This window comes from Saccostrea echinata, unplaced genomic scaffold (assembly GCF_033153115.1).
Source record: "Saccostrea echinata isolate AGI-Se365-2 ecotype Australia unplaced genomic scaffold, CSIRO_AGI_Sech_v1 ptg000033l, whole genome shotgun sequence".
In the NCBI taxonomy this organism is placed as follows: Eukaryota; Metazoa; Mollusca; class Bivalvia; order Ostreida; family Ostreidae; genus Saccostrea; species Saccostrea echinata.
In genome coordinates, this window is record NW_026889782.1 from 31247057 (window position 1) to 31263225 (window position 16169).

The 16169-nt window shown below is 32.6% G+C and overlaps 1 protein-coding gene across 1 annotated transcript in view; it reads left to right on the forward strand.

Moving 5' to 3' along the window:
* Positions 1–747: 747 nt before the first annotated feature.
* Positions 748–16169, forward strand: part of LOC133199157 (techylectin-5B-like) — a 141617-nt gene continuing 126195 nt past the window's right edge. The window contains exon 1 of the mRNA XM_061335020.1: positions 748–912. The gene's annotated coding sequence lies outside the window, so the exon portion shown is untranslated. The remainder of the gene's footprint in view (positions 913–16169) is intronic.

The following is a 16169-nucleotide window of genomic DNA, read 5'->3' on the forward strand; positions in this document are numbered from 1 at the left end:
TTCATACAGAATTAAAAGAAATTAAAGATTGTAAGGACCTCTATATACTTGGACTCCGGCAGTCTGGTGTATTTAGAGTAAACCCCTTTGGTAATGAGAGCAGGATAGACGTGTCCTGTGATATAATATCCGAAGGTGGAGGGTGGACCGTAAGATCTCCTTCTCTCTCTCTCTCTCTCTCTCTCTCTCTCTGAATTTCTTTGAATTACTAGTAGTTTTTTCGTATGAAACAATATAGGAAAATTTTCGTATGAAACAACATAGGAAAACAATTATCAGAGAAATACAGTGGACTTCATATTATATCTATAGAACTTTACCGCTTTGTTTTATTTTTGTCGATAACCGCTAGGCAATCCAGAAACGGGTGAGTGGATCAGTGAGTTTTAACAAAACGTGGGTGAACTACAAGAGAGGTTTCGGGCACCCTAATGACTCATATTGGATAGGTAGATACTTATTTACATCTGTTGTAAGCTTATGCTATTCCCATTGCAATGTTCATTTGTTTCCATGTATTCATTTCTCAAGGAATGCACATTTATTTAGCTATGTTAAATTTAAATTATCATAATTCATGATATACTTATCATATACACCCCTTAAAATTTTAAGAGCTTAAACGATTTTCACTCACTAACACATATAACATATCCTGGTTAATATTTTGTGCAACAATAATCCTAAAATAAACATATTTTGCTATATGAATGCTTTACATAACCTTATAGACATATGTTGAAGGAAATGATGTAATTCACCAGCTTACCAAGGGAAGAAACTCATCCCTCTACGTCTCTATTACATTACGAAATGGCACAACTTTGAATGAACATTATCATAAGTTTTCTGTTTTTGATGAATCAGACAACTACAGACTCTTTCTTGGAGGACCAGCTACCGGAACCTTGGGTAAGTAATAGGTTAAATATGTGACTATCAATAAGCAGAGAGAGAGAGAGAGAGAGAGAGAGAGAGAGAGATTAGGCATGCTAATTGTTAAGCAGATCTTTCACATTTTTAACTGTCATGTTTTCGAGTAGCAAAGTGTTTGAAACCTCTTTGTTTTATAAGTGTATTTAAAAATTAAACATATGTATTATTTGAATACCTTTTCTCTCAATTTATAGATTGATCTACATATTAACTTTTTCTTTATATTCTTAGCAAAAAATGCACAAAAAAGTTTGACTGAGCAGTCTTCTTTGAAACAAACTTTTGATTAGTTTTCTTTTGTAGGTCTGTAAAGCAAAAGCAATTCCTTATAAACCTTTTAGCACAATAAAAAACAAACAAACAAACAAACCAAAAACAAAAAAGCCATCCGGCGAGACACGCAAGTTTGTTTCCTTCGAAGTCTAGCAGATACTTGAAAATATAGTGCAGAGCCTAAGCCCATACCCCCCCCCCCTTCTCAAATAGAGTATAAAAACATTCAGTGCGGCCCTAAAGAGATGTTACAAAGTACACGTGCAAGTAATTGTTTTTATGTGAATGATTTGCCAATTCTTTGTTTCTCTACAGTCATTCAAAGTATTCTTAATCACATTTTACATGTTGAAGGCAGGCAATTTGATTAACAAGTTTATAAATGGTTGTTTGACACTAAAGGAAAGCTTATTCTATAAAATCAGATCTTTATTATAGGGCGAGTCTTCGATACAGATACCTTGATGGTGGTTATATTTACATCATTTTTGGTGTATTTTGGGTCACTTCCAGTTGGAAGACCTGTACAATTGAAAAAAAAAAAAAAATTGAAAATCACACATAAGAAAAGCAAACAAATCGAAAAAGTTAAGAAGAAGGAGGTATATTTTGAAATTATAAACAAAATTATATTTGAAGAGAAATACTTATCAACAGATAAATAAAAAAACTTCATTTTCTATATGTATGTACATTTGTCTAGATCGACGAGTATATGTTAGGAAAGATTTCGTTCTTTATCTATCCTTACTTGCTGTTTAAATCAATAAATGCATTTTCAAATATCTGCTATATAGTTTGCTATTATCAACCCAAATCTTCTCTTTCTTCACCCTCATGAAAAATAAAGTAACGAACAGTTAGCTCAATAGTCCATTTAAGCAGTACAACGAACGTACGTTACGTATAACAAATCGGTACAGTCTCTAAATTTGATTTATGTTATTTACAAACATACCTACAATGTCTTCTTTAAAAGTTACAATATTTGGACTCTACACGTAACAACGTTACTGATTTTACGGTATGTAAATGAATTAGGTAGATTCTCTGAAACTCTGACTTGAACCTGCCTTATCCCCCACCCCCAAACTTTTTTTAACTTCATCGTATCTTTGATAGCTGGAACGCATGTAAAAAAAAATGAGGAATAGAAAAATTTTCTGGAAAAAAAAAAAAAAAAAAAAAAAAAAAAGATTTCAACAGAGAAGTAGTAAAACTTGATTCATCAGTACACGAACTTCTTTAAGAACTGTGTGTGTATAAACTTATGAATTTTTTTAAATGTAGGATTTTCTTAATAATCATTCCTCAACCATTATTCGCATTGCGTATGTTACATTAAAGTTCTTAAGAAGAGGTATCATTCTTAAAAAAAATATCCAAAATAAAAAAAAAAATGAAACGTTCTTTATAATGTCTTTGAAACATTGAATATTTCTGCAATGTTACAGCCATCCACATCACTTCCCCTTTTTCCATTCCAACAAATGGCAGTGTTATTAATTTCGTACTTTCTACTACACGTAAAGGTATAAATTACATACTATTTCGGGGTTATGGGGTGTCTGTTAAACTACTTATTTATTACTTAGTACTTACACAAGGTTTAGTTTAGTTTGAACATATTTTATTGTATAAATAATATTCAGTTGATTTGAACACAAGTTCATCATGAATTGTTACAATTATCATAACTTATACGAGGGTTGTTAGAAAAGTTCGCGGACACATTGTTTTACGGAAAGTTTATTGTGTACTGTGAAGTATGACTTATGTCTGATTAAATTCCTATCTTTTGTTTATTAGTATGTAAAAAATCAGGTCCATTTACTAAAATTTTGAAAATTTACAACAATTTTTACTATGCGGTCATAGGATTCACGGAGCATTAACTTAACGTTAAGTGACGTGACAATCAGATTTCAAATCCGTTAAGCTTTTTCATAGTTCTAAATATGTTTCATTTCTTTCGAATTTTCTTGTCTTTTTTCTACTGAAAAGTTAAATATCTATGTCAAGACATGTTACTTTTCTTCTGTAATGCCTTTTGTGCTGTTTCGGACATTAGTGAGATCTTAAAATAATAGTCTACGCAGTTAAGAGGTCAGGTATGGACACAATGCAAAATCCATAGCCGCAACGTCCATGCGATAAGTGGGGTATTGAGGTATCGATGAAGTTGATCATTAAAAATGTTAATCCTTCCATTCTTATAAAGCTACTACATTTTGAATACTTTTGTCCTTTGTACGTGTAGGCAATTTCCAGCAGCATCTAGAAGCATTTTAGTTTATTTTAGACATTTTCCAGTCTGCACACATAATTTTTTAGTAGTTCGGGGCTCCGTGACGTTCCATGACGTTCGCATTCTTGGCTTTGCTTTTACGCCTTGATTATTTATAAATGGCTATAAAACAGTCATACACCCTCCAATTTAATTCAAAATTTCGGCAAGTGACGTTTCATGAATACTGTAGCGACAGGTAAAATATCATAATGCTTTCTGCTCTACAACTGTGCAATTTTTGATTTCAATAAAAAGTCTATGTAATGTAAACGTGCAAAAAAGTAGCATGCTCCGTGAAGCATGTTTTATCAAACTAATATAGCTGTATATTTTTTAAGGATCACCGGAAAACACCAAATCTTTGTATATATATTGGAAAATAGGTAAAGTTTTTATCTGGAGAGTTTAATCGGTTTCATGGAAATAGCGCGCTCACCATAGAACTTGTCCGCGAACTTTTCTAACAGCCCTCGTACAGTACAAGGAGAGAGAGGTTATAAGACGTAGTATTTTTAGAACAAATTGCAGAGACCGAACTTTGATGACTCATTAAATGTATTTGGTGATTGTCAACTACGGTATAGTGTATCGAATGATTAAATTGTTGAAGAAAAATTCAGGATACATTGATCAACTGAGCAATTATGAAAATACAAAAGACTATATCATGATAATTTGAACTATTTAGTTTGAAATGAAAAGGGTGCATGAATAACTTGAAACAGATATTTGTTTTTCATTGCTACCCTGTGTAACTCTCCCTTCCTCATCCATAATTAACCAAAAAAAATGGTCTAGATTAATCCATCATTACACTGAAGCAAGCATTCATAGACTTAGGTTTTGTAAAAAATGAAAAGAAAAAGAATTGTCAGTAGCAGTTGAATTTTAATTCCAATTCTAGATGAAAAGAGAACATTTATATCAAAATCATATGTCAGTTTTGAATATTTTTAATATTCAAAACAACCAACATGAATTTGAATTACCATATTTATATTGGATTCCGAAACTTCATAAAAATCCTTACAAACAAAGGTACATAGCGGGTTCCAGTAAATGTTTAACCAAGCCTCTTTCTTTACTCCTCATTAAGATATTAACAGTAGTGGAGAAAAAACTTCAAGAGAACTGTGCAACAATATATTCGAGAAGTGGTGTAAATCAGATGTGGATACTTAAAAATACCAAGCAACTTTTGGAAAATTTGAAATCACAAGATTTTACCAAAATCAACAGCTTAAAAACTTACGACTTGTCACTTTAGACACAACCATTCCCCACGATAAATTAAAGTGCAGACTTTTTGATATCATTGACAGCTGCTTTTTCAATAAAATTGAATCTCGTAAATTTACTTACCTTGTCATTGGTCATTTGCAAAATTATTTTGTTAAAAAACATTCTGATTGTACACACAAGTACTCTGAAGTTGACATTAAAAAGATGCTTGAGTTTCTGATTGACAATATCTATGTGGTTTTTGGAGACCAAGTTTTCCAACAATCTATTGGAATTTCTATGGGTACCAATTGCGCCCCATTATTAGCAGACCTTTTTTTGTATTCATATGAAGCAGAATTTGTCCAAAATCTTGTACGTGAAAAGAAAAAAAAAACACTTGCTGTGGCGTTCAACTCGACAGTTAGATATATCGACGACGTATTGTCAATTAACAATGGCTATTTTCACTCTTATGTCGATACGATATGTCCTGGTGATACGATATGTCCTGGTGAACTTGAGATAAAAGATACCACAGAGTCTGACACATCTGTTTCATATTTGGATATTTTACTTGAAAAAGACGTTAATGGTAATCTAACAACCAAGCTTAATGATAAACGTGATGACTTTAACTTTTCAATCGTCAACTTCCCTTACTTATGCAGCAATATACCTTCATCACCTGCATACGGGGTATATATCTCTCAGTTGATTCGTTACGCAAGAGCATGCTCTACGTATGTACAATTTCTAAAACGAGGTAAATTATTGGCAAATAAGTTGATGAAACAAGAATATCAGCTGTCTCGGTTAAAGTCATCATTTCGTAAGTTCTATGGTCGATACAATGACCTTGTAAGCAAATACAATTTACCATTGAGTCAAATGCTGACTGACGTTTTTCATACTAATTGTTAGGCCATTATTTACACACTGAATTGTCGACGGATTTTTCCGTTATTTCCCGATCATGACAAGGAGCACACGGCGGGTGTGACCGGTCGGCAGGGGATGCTCACTCCTCCATGGCACCTGATCCCACCTCTGATGTTTGGAGGTCCGTGTTTGCTCTGCTCCTATTTTGTATTATATAATGGACTTTTGAGCTTGAATACTGTTCGTTATCTTCATATATTTCATTATAACAATAAAACGATTTTGCTATATCTGTCATTGTTCCTCCTTGTATCTTTGTCTTTCATATGGATTACTCAGCTATTTGTGACATTCATGACAGCAAAAGTTTATATCTATTTAACAATTTATAAAACCTTCGTTGATTAAAAGGCGCTTTAATAGAACATCGTTTTTATAAAAGGAATATCAAATACCGCAATAAAAAAAGAAAATTTTGGAAAGTTTTTTTTTTTTTTTTTTTTTTTTTTTTATAATTTTCCAAGAAAGAATGAAAAAGCGAGAATTTCAGAGAAATTGCTTTTTGTATTTACCAGAAATAATGAAACATTCAAAATTTAAAGAATATACCACTTACCCCACGGCTCCCCAAAAATGTCTCAAAAATAGATGATAGTTCTTACGTATTTGTGAATAAATATTAATTACTTTGATAGGTTCCTTGTATTAATAAAAGAGATACAGGAATTTGTACAAGATGAGTGAAGCATTTTGCTCTTAAAGTATTCTTTTTAGCAAATATTGTTGAGATAAACCCATTTCTCATCTTACAGATAAACCGACTCTTTCCTAGATTATAAGATAAAATAAATTCAGACATAACGAGAAAATATTGCCATAATTTGGTGACAGGGGAACAGATAAATTATGGTCTACAAAAAATTAACAAAAAGACAACTAAATTTGTTTTCTTTGTATTCAAGTTTTATTGCAATGGACGAAAGAATCAACAAGCTGAAGCCCGATACAAAGACGAGTTTGTAGACATAAAAATTATATGCAGATGATAGTGAAATACTGTTTCCAACTCAAATAAAGGAACTTGAGAATTGAAAAGCTTAAGTCATCACCTTTTTAATTTATAATTCAGCTGTAAGTTACCAGAAATGAATGTGTACTGTATTTAAAGAAAGGTAACCACAGAACAGCGAATAAGAGAATAAATTCTTTATATTTTTTCTTAGCATGTAGAGTCACCATTGCAACCTATTTTGAGCTTTAATCAACTGTTTTTTTTAACTGTGCTCCCTTGGTCAAGGCTGAGAGAATTGGATATTCATATTTTGATGTTTTTAATGTTTACTTTTCAGGTTTCTAAAATTCATTTCTGACACATTTTTAGAGATTTTCCATTCCACATGAATTATTAATTAATCTATACTATTTCAAAAATAATATATAGATTATAATATATATAGATTCAGTACTTCAATGGTTTAAAACATACGCAGCTCTGTTAAGGCTGCATAAAGGGGGCGGGGGCTAATTTATACGGGAAAAGTTTACTGTGACATCACACAAATATAGCAATTCCTCACAATAACAGAAAATGAAATAATTTGCGAATCTAAGCTGCATAAGAGTAATGAACTACATCAATACTTACCACTGAATTCATTTTTGTCTCTAGTTAAATCCCACACAGCAAGATATAAACAAGTCACTGATCGCAATGCACTTGTCGACATGACGTCATCATGGTAAAGTTTGACGCATTTTATGTGCAGTGAGAGGCGGATCAAGTAATTTTTTCACAGTGAAAAATGCATTTTATTATTAAACAGAATATTATTTGAAAATCTTAGGTAGACTATTAATACAAATCTGAAACGTTTGTTTAGTGCCATTATTTAAAAAAATATCAAGAAAATGTGTTGAATTAATTCTACCGTGTTTTTGTCTACAGGGTGTGCATCTTTCACGCCGAGGTGCCTCATTAAATCGGCTTTTCGCAAGGGCATACACTTAATAGATCTTGACCATTTTTTGAAAACACATAATGGACATATTCCTTAACTTGAAAAGTGCTGCTGCTTTCCTGAAATCGATAGCATAACTTAATAAATATATAAAATGCTTGGTAAAGGTCACACATATTTCGACATTAGCAAGATAACTTGAAATTTAAACTAATAAAATGCGAATTCTATTTAAAGCAGCAGCACTTTCCATAAACGACAAGTTATGTAGAAACAATCTATTACTTTAATTTTTAATTTTAACTAGGGTATGCCATTGCGATATTGAAATTTGTTTGTGACCTACATACAGTACACATTATATGCATTTATCACGTGACTATCAAATAACGTGACCAAACCAAATTCAGTACAGAGCGGGGTATACACTGTTATTTCAAAGAATGTTAAAGTCATAAGATAATATAGTAACTTTACAAAATTAAAATTCATTTAAAAAGGTATGTATTTATGCACGTTTATATTCTGTTGATTTCTTCGAAGTACGCCTTAACAGTGCTGCGTATCTTTCCACTAGGACAGCCGAAGTACATAGAGATACGTCAAAATCGTAACCTAGACAATTAGACTTCTCTGTTCCACAAGGCTGTATATGCGGTCCAGTTCTTTATACATTCTACGCTAGTACATTACAAAATTTCATCGAATATTATGAAGACCCGCTACTTGGTTTTGCGGAGACCACTCCGTGTGTGACAGTTTTAACCCATAGGCCCAAGAAAATGATCATCGCGTATTACAAAATTTGTAGACCGTTCTATTGGAAACTAATGATTAGATGAATTTGAACAGACTTAAACTTAATCCAAGTAAAACGGATTTTTTTTGTTCGGGAGTCAACAAATGTTATCAGTGTCTTCTACCAGATCCAGTTGGCGCAGATTTTAATGCACTTCCGTTTATTAAAATATCTCGGATGCTACTTTGATGAAAATTTAAGCTTTGGGATATTTGTAAGTGAAAAATGTAACAAATTTTTTTGGAATCCTTACTACATCAGATATTTTCGGCAATACCTAACTGACGACTCATGTAAACAACTTGTACAGTCTCCTGTAATAAGTCATCTGGATTACGCCAACAGTTTGATATACGGTTTGCCGAATATATCATCAAACGATTACAGTTATTACAGAATCGAGCTGCAAAACTGGTACTGAAGTTAAAATCAACTAACAGTTCTACTGATTCTCTTAAAAAAATCTGCACTTGCTACCCGTTATTTATAGGATTAAATTCAAAATAGCATGCCTCGTCTTTAAGTGTGTTAATGATAGCGACAGTCCAAGGTATCTGCCAGAAATGCTTAGCATTGTATGCGGCACTTGAACAAGTTGAAATATTGCGTAACTCCACGTCATCTGCATTAATCTCAAAATTATTTTGCAATAAAGGAGAGGACAATTTTTCAATGAAATAGACTTTGAGCTACTGAATGTTATCCTGGTCAATTGGTCGAGAAAACCAAACTTTGTCTTGAGTTGACCAATCATATTTTGATTGAGATGTACAATATTTTCGGTGCCTGAACAATCTCTTGCTTACCATATCATCTGAATTGTTTGCCCTTCGTAATGTGCCTCGAGTTCAGCTTGCATCATCGATGGCATAAGCACAACTCCTTTTTGCCATCTGAAAAAAAGACAAAATAAAGAATCTTATACAATAAGACTAGTATAAAGATTAAAATCTTGCCTTTCTTTTGTTGAACTACCTATTTGTATAGAAAATTTCTAATCTGTTATTGCACCAGGTATCTCTAACAACAACGTTTTAGATACCATCAAAAGAAAGAAAATAAATATTTCTGAAATCGTTTTGTCTTATTTCTAATAGGTCTTTGGTAAATGTACTTGTATCAATATTAACTTAAAAACGAAGACTTGTACATTAGAAAGGAATTTAACAAAATGTCTGAAAAACAGTCGTCCTATGGTCAAATGTTGGATAAAAATGGTCCTGAGGGTACTTCCCCAAGAATGTTGAAAGAAATAGCTACCTCTAAGACATCAGAGGTGGGATCATGCCATGGAGGAGTGAGGATCCCCTGCCGACCGGGCACACCCGCCGTGTGCTCCTTGTCATGATCGGGAAATAACGGAAAAATCCGTCGATAATTCAGTATGTAAATAATGGCATAACAATTAGTATGAAAAAAGTCAGTCAGCATTTGACTTAATGATAGATTGTATTTGCTGACAAGGTCATTGTATCGACCATAGAAGTTACGAAATGATGACTTTAAACGAAACTGCTGATATTCTTGCTTCATCAACTTGTTTGTCAATAACTTACCTCGTTTTAGAAATTGTTCACACGTAGAGCATGCTCTTGCGTATCGAATCAACTGAGAGCTATAAACCCAGTATGTAGGTGATAAGGGTATGTTGCTGCATAAGTAAGGGAAGTTGACGATTGAAAAGTTAAAGTCATCACGTTTATCATAAAGCTTGGTTGTTAGATTACCATTAACGTCTTTTTTAATAAAATATCCAGATATGAAACAGATGTGTCAGACTCTGTGGTATCTTTTATCTCAAGCCAAGCTCAGCGGGATATATCGTGTCGACATAAGATTGGAAATAACCATTGTTAATTGACAATACGTCGTCAATATATCTAACTGTCGAGTTGAAGGCCATAGCAAGTGTTTTCCTCTTTTCTCGTAAACGATTCTGAACAAAGTCTGCTTCATATGAATACAAAAATAGGTCTGCTAATAACTGTACGCAATTAGTACCCATGGGAATTCCATTGTTGGAAGACCTGGTCTCAAAAAACAACAGAGATACTGTCAATCAGAAACTCGAGCATCTTTTTAATGTCAATTTCAGAGTACTTGTGTGTACAATCAGATTGTTTTTTGACATTTTGTAATTTTGCAAATGACCAATGACAAGGTAAGAAAATTTACGAGTTCCATTTTTATTGAAAAAGCAGCTGTCAACGATGTCAGAAAGTCTGGACTTTAATTTATCGTGGGGAATAGTTGTATATAAAGTTTAAAAGTCGTAAGTTTTTATGATGTTAATTTTGGTAAAATTTTGTGATTTCAAATGTTCCAAAAGTTCCTTTGAATTTTTTAGTATCCACATCTGATTTTCACCACTTCTCGAATATATTGTTGCACAGTACTCTTGAAGTTTCTCCTTCACTACTGTTAATATCTTAGTGAGGAGTAAAGAAAGAGGCTTGGTAGAACATTTACTGGATCCCGGTATGTACCTTTGTTTGTAAGGATTTTTATGAATTGTCGGAATCCAATATAGATATGGTAATTCAAATTCATTTTAGTTGTTGGGAATATTAAAATATTCAAAACTGATATATGATTTTGAAAAATTTCCTCCTTAGAAAGGGAGGTATGGGTAAAAGTTGGATTACCACTTGTAGAATTAAATCCCAGTTCCTCTAAAATACAGTTTTTATAATGGGCCTTACAAACAAAGGCAATGTTGTTAACTACTTTGTCAGCAGGGACCAGTAATCTAATTCTTTTCTCACTTCTGAATTATTGAATACAGAAGGATAAATGGTTTTCATACTGCCCCTCAATCGTTTAAGGCGTGATTTTAACCTATATCTGATACATTTAATTCATTTTGAAAAGTATTTAAAATGACTTTATGTCTGACTAGTTATTTCTGCACTTCAAATATGATTATACTATGCACAGTATTATGATGTTCATATTGTAATATAATGCTGATTGAGTCTTATTGATATCCTCTTTTAAATGATAACATATATAAACAAGTTAATTGCATTTAACATATTATTTCTGTCAGTGACTTGAATTTTATATATGACCATGGGTTATAGTCATTAGTCACCTTCACGTTTAGTGAAGCACGTGAATCCATTTTTTCATTATAAAGTATGAATTCAACACAAATTAGTCAATGTTTTTGCCATGACGTTTCATTTGTTGAAAAGACATCGAATCAAAGATAGAGCTAATCCTATATATAGAATATAACCTTTTACTGTTTCTCAGTTACAAGTTATTGTCGGAAACGACAGCATTGATGGACAGACCAATGGTCAGACGGACAAATTGATTCCTTGTAATGACTCATCCCCACCCCCCTTCAAAAACTAGTTCTCGTTAAAATTAATATTTGTTTTAATTTTACTATAAAATTTAAATTTAAACAAAAAATCGGAAACGAAGGGATTGGAGACTGTATCAAAATTAAGAAGTGTTTTTATCTTCTATTTCTGTTTGTTTTTCTTCAAGTTCATTCATTGACTGTTCTGTTAAATTTTGTTCTAATTCAAATATTTCTTTTTCTAATTGTTTTTCTCTTTCAATTGTTTTCTTTTTTTCATAAGTGGAATATGAGATTGACTTTCCTCTTATTTCCATTAGTAAAATATCGAGAAAAAGTTGATCACTAATAGTAAATTGAATAACATCATTATCTAGACAGCTAAGTCTTTCCATATTGTAAACAGGGCAAGCATACTGAACTTTGACCTCTTCAATCTTACATTTTATTTATTCAACAAATTCATTATCAGTTAACAAAGAGTTATTAAATTTCCAGAATCCTCTTCCTAAAAAAAAACTCATTCAATTTACAACTTAACACAACTGGTGAGTGATCGGAACGATAACTGTTCTCGTAAGTTACAAAAGGGACCATAGTGAACAAAGATTCTGATTTTAAGAAAAAGTCAAGCCTAGCTTGTTTGATTGGTTTTTTCCGTCTCCATGTAAATCTTTTTAAGTTTGAATTATTTTCTCGATATACATCCTTCAGGTTGAAAGCATCCATAAGACTTAAAACTTCAAGTCTTGATTTTGGACTGTTTAAATTTTTATACTTCATTGAATCTAACTCTTTGTCAAAAATTAAATTAAAGTCACCCCCTATAACAATGTGTGGGGAAGAGTTTACCTCCTCTATTTTGTGAGATAAACTTAAAAAAAAATTGGTCTACCACAATTTGGACCATAAATATTTATCAGTAAAAAAGGTAAGTCTTCAATGAGAACATGTAAAATGAGATAATTTCCCTCATCATCTTTAAACTCATTGCATATTTTCAATTCACAATTATTATTAAATAGGATAGCAACTCCTCTTGAATTGGATTTAAATGAACTAAAAAAAAGCTTTATATCCCAACTGGGTTCTTATCATGTTCTCATCTTTCTCCACAAAATGTGTATCTTGGAGAAAATACACATTATATTTCTTAGCCTTTAAATTTTTAAAAACATCACTTCTTTTATTTATATCACCCAGGCCTTGGCAGTTTACTGTCAGTATTTTTATGTCATTTTCCTTATTCTGTTCCATAAATGTTTGAATGTTGATAAAATAATGCTGGCCCCCAGTTGTCAAAACAAATATATGTAAAAAAGATGTTAGAAAGGGAATAAAAAACATACCATATAATATTGGAACTGTCTGAGAAGACATGCCTTTTGTTGTTGTTGATTATTTTAGAGCAAAAATTTTGCCAAAAACTCTCTAAGTTATAAGAATAACTTACCAATAAGCACATTTATAGAAAATAAAGATGCTAACGGTCGTAGAGAATATTATGCACAAAGACTTTTCTATTTAAGAGAGATAAAGATGTTAGCATAGAAATTTGTGATTAAAATTTAATAACATAAACAGTGGCAGAGAAAACTCTGGTAATACAAATCACGACTTGACTATTTTGTATCAACTAGATATTGTTTAGTTATTTGATAATATGGAGACTATGTACATAGATCCCCCTCCCCCTTTTTAATGTGGTATTTAAGTGAAAGTTTATATTTACATATGTTGCAGGCAATTTGAGACGAAAAGATAATAGTTGCGAAAACAAAAACAGGAAATGGTATATTTAAAAAAAAAAAGCCGGAATCATTGGGTAGAAAAGAAATATTCCGGAATATTTGAAAAACACACCCAATGTTAGTTTAACAATGGTTCAGAACAGTGGCTCACTATATTAATGTTTGGAAATCACTTGTTATGCTTGTTTTTAAGTTATATCAGACTGAGACTGGTAACTTCTTTGCCGCACTGAGGCCCGCTTCATTAATATGCGAGAAACGACGGGGTTCGATGTTATTTCCGTGCCATCGTGACACAACTATAAGTGCACTGTTAATTTCGTTGTCGGCCAGTGATTTTAATAACAACCTACCGGCTCCATGCTCTCCATCGTCATTTGAACCTTCCAGCATTACTCCATCACTGCTTGTGAAACGGTAATCGTAAATATTGTGACTCGCACTTGGTACGGTCTCGATACGCATGATTTCCACCAGTGATTTCTTGATCTGTTTGTAGGAGTCGATATGCGTTGAATGTGCTATGAACCGATTCCCGTTATCGTCTATTGACTTTCCTGTACTAAAGACAATATTGATCACGACATTTGTAATCACTTCGTCTGCACTAGGCAAAGGTCCAACTTTTTCCCGGTAAATTGAGTTACTTTGAGTAAATACGAGTTTATCCCCCTTAATTTTTGATTCGATGTTACGTTCTGCATACTTTCTTTGGATTTTGTAGAGTTGCTTTCTCCTTTCCCGGATCTCCTCTGGCTGCTGTTGTGCGATTCTAATATCTGACTTTTTTTCATTTCAAACTTTTATATTTTTCATTACAAGGTCTTTTTTAGTCTTATCAGTGAATTTTACACATACTGGTCTCGGGAACTTTCTTTGCACATCATATTCTCCCACGCGGAAAAGCTTGTTTATTTGGAATTCGTTTACTGTTGCCTCCTCCATCCCCATTTCCGAGATGAAAACGTTTCTAAGGATATTGGCAAGATTTTCCGGGGACTTTCTCTCAAGTCTTTTTTCTTCCAATCCACTTATAATAGTTTTGTTCTCCATTGATCTTGATTTTAGATCGATAATCTGGCTATTTTGCGTATTCACACGATATTCAAGTTTAAACACGTAATCTCTGAGTGTGTTTAATTCCCGCTCCATTTTTTTTCTGATTGTCCTGCAACTCTGTTACAAGGTAGATAGTGTCGTTGGCCTGCTCCTGGACATTCTCTAGCCTCTCTTGCATACAGTTTTTTGCTCTAATTTCTTTTGTAATGTCATCAAAATGCTTACCTTGACCATCGAGTCGTAACATGAAATTTGCTAGCGTTGTTTGTATACTGATAATGCCCTGCATAATTTCTCTCAGTTGAAAATCTTCAGTTTTCTGTTTAATTTGTTCATCTTGCTCCATTGACAGTTCATCCGTATTGTCTATTTTGTCCAGCCCAGGTTTTTTTTTTTTTTTTTTTTTTTTTTTTAATAGAGATATCCGACATTGTGAGGACACGAGTATAAATGACACTATATACGTATTTGGGGGAGGATGAGTATCGCTCACCGTTTAACAATGCCACTGACTTACCGAGGAGTTTAGCAACTATCTATTTCCTTCTACAAATTACTTAAATCCGCACATAGCACACAAAAGAATATCTTAATTACTATCACTGCATTTTAAATTTCGGAATTTAACTAATTTTCAGATTTTTGGCAATAACTTTTCGTCTGCCAGGAATGTGTGTCTTACATGTTGGGCATGCGCACAAGGATCGAAGAAATAAGAAAAATAAGGTTCAAAGGGCAATGTATTAGGTCAAAGGTCAAGTGGATTGAGGAAGGAGAAAAACCATCAAAATATTTTATTAGTTTGGAATCAAGAAACTATGTTAGTAAGCAAATACCAAAAATAGAAAGAGATGATGGATCAGTTGCTTCTACTCAAAAAAATATTTTAGAGGAGACAAAGGCTTTTTATGAAAGTTTGTATAAAAAAAGGGAAAATGTAGAATCAGAAAATATTCATGAAAGATTGAAAAAATATAAAAGATATTCCTAAGTTAAGTGAAGAGGAATCAATCAGCCTTGAAGGACCGGTAACAAATTTTTAAGTTCTACATTTCCTAAAACAAATGAAAAATGATAAAAGTCCAGGCCCTGATGGATTTACTTGCGAGTTTTTAAAAATTTTTCTGGAAGGATATGGGCACTTTAATTACAATAAACAATTCAAATGATTTATTACAATTTACAGAGTCAAATAAACTGGGAATCATAACCTGTATTCCAAAATCAGGAAAACCAAAACAATTTTTAAAAAATTGGCGGCCTATTAATCCTTTAAATGTAGCTTATAAATTAGCTTCAGGTTGTATTGCTGAACGAATGAAAACAGAATTAGATAAACTAATTAACAGAGACCAAACTGGATTTATAAAAGGCAAGATTTATAGGGGAGAATATTAGACTGATATATGATTTGATGCATTATACAGAACATAATCAAATACCTGGTTTACTAATGCTAATTGACTTTGAAAAGGCTTTTGATACAATCTCATGGAAATTTATATATCAAACATTGGACTTTTTCAACTTTGGACCCTCTATTAAAAATGGATTGAAACTTTCTACAATGATATTAAATCAAGTGTAATACAAAATGGTGTTGTTTCAGACTATATATTTCCTCAAAGAGGCTGTAGACAAGGCGACCCAGTTTCACCATATCTCTTTTTGCTATGTGCAGAAATAC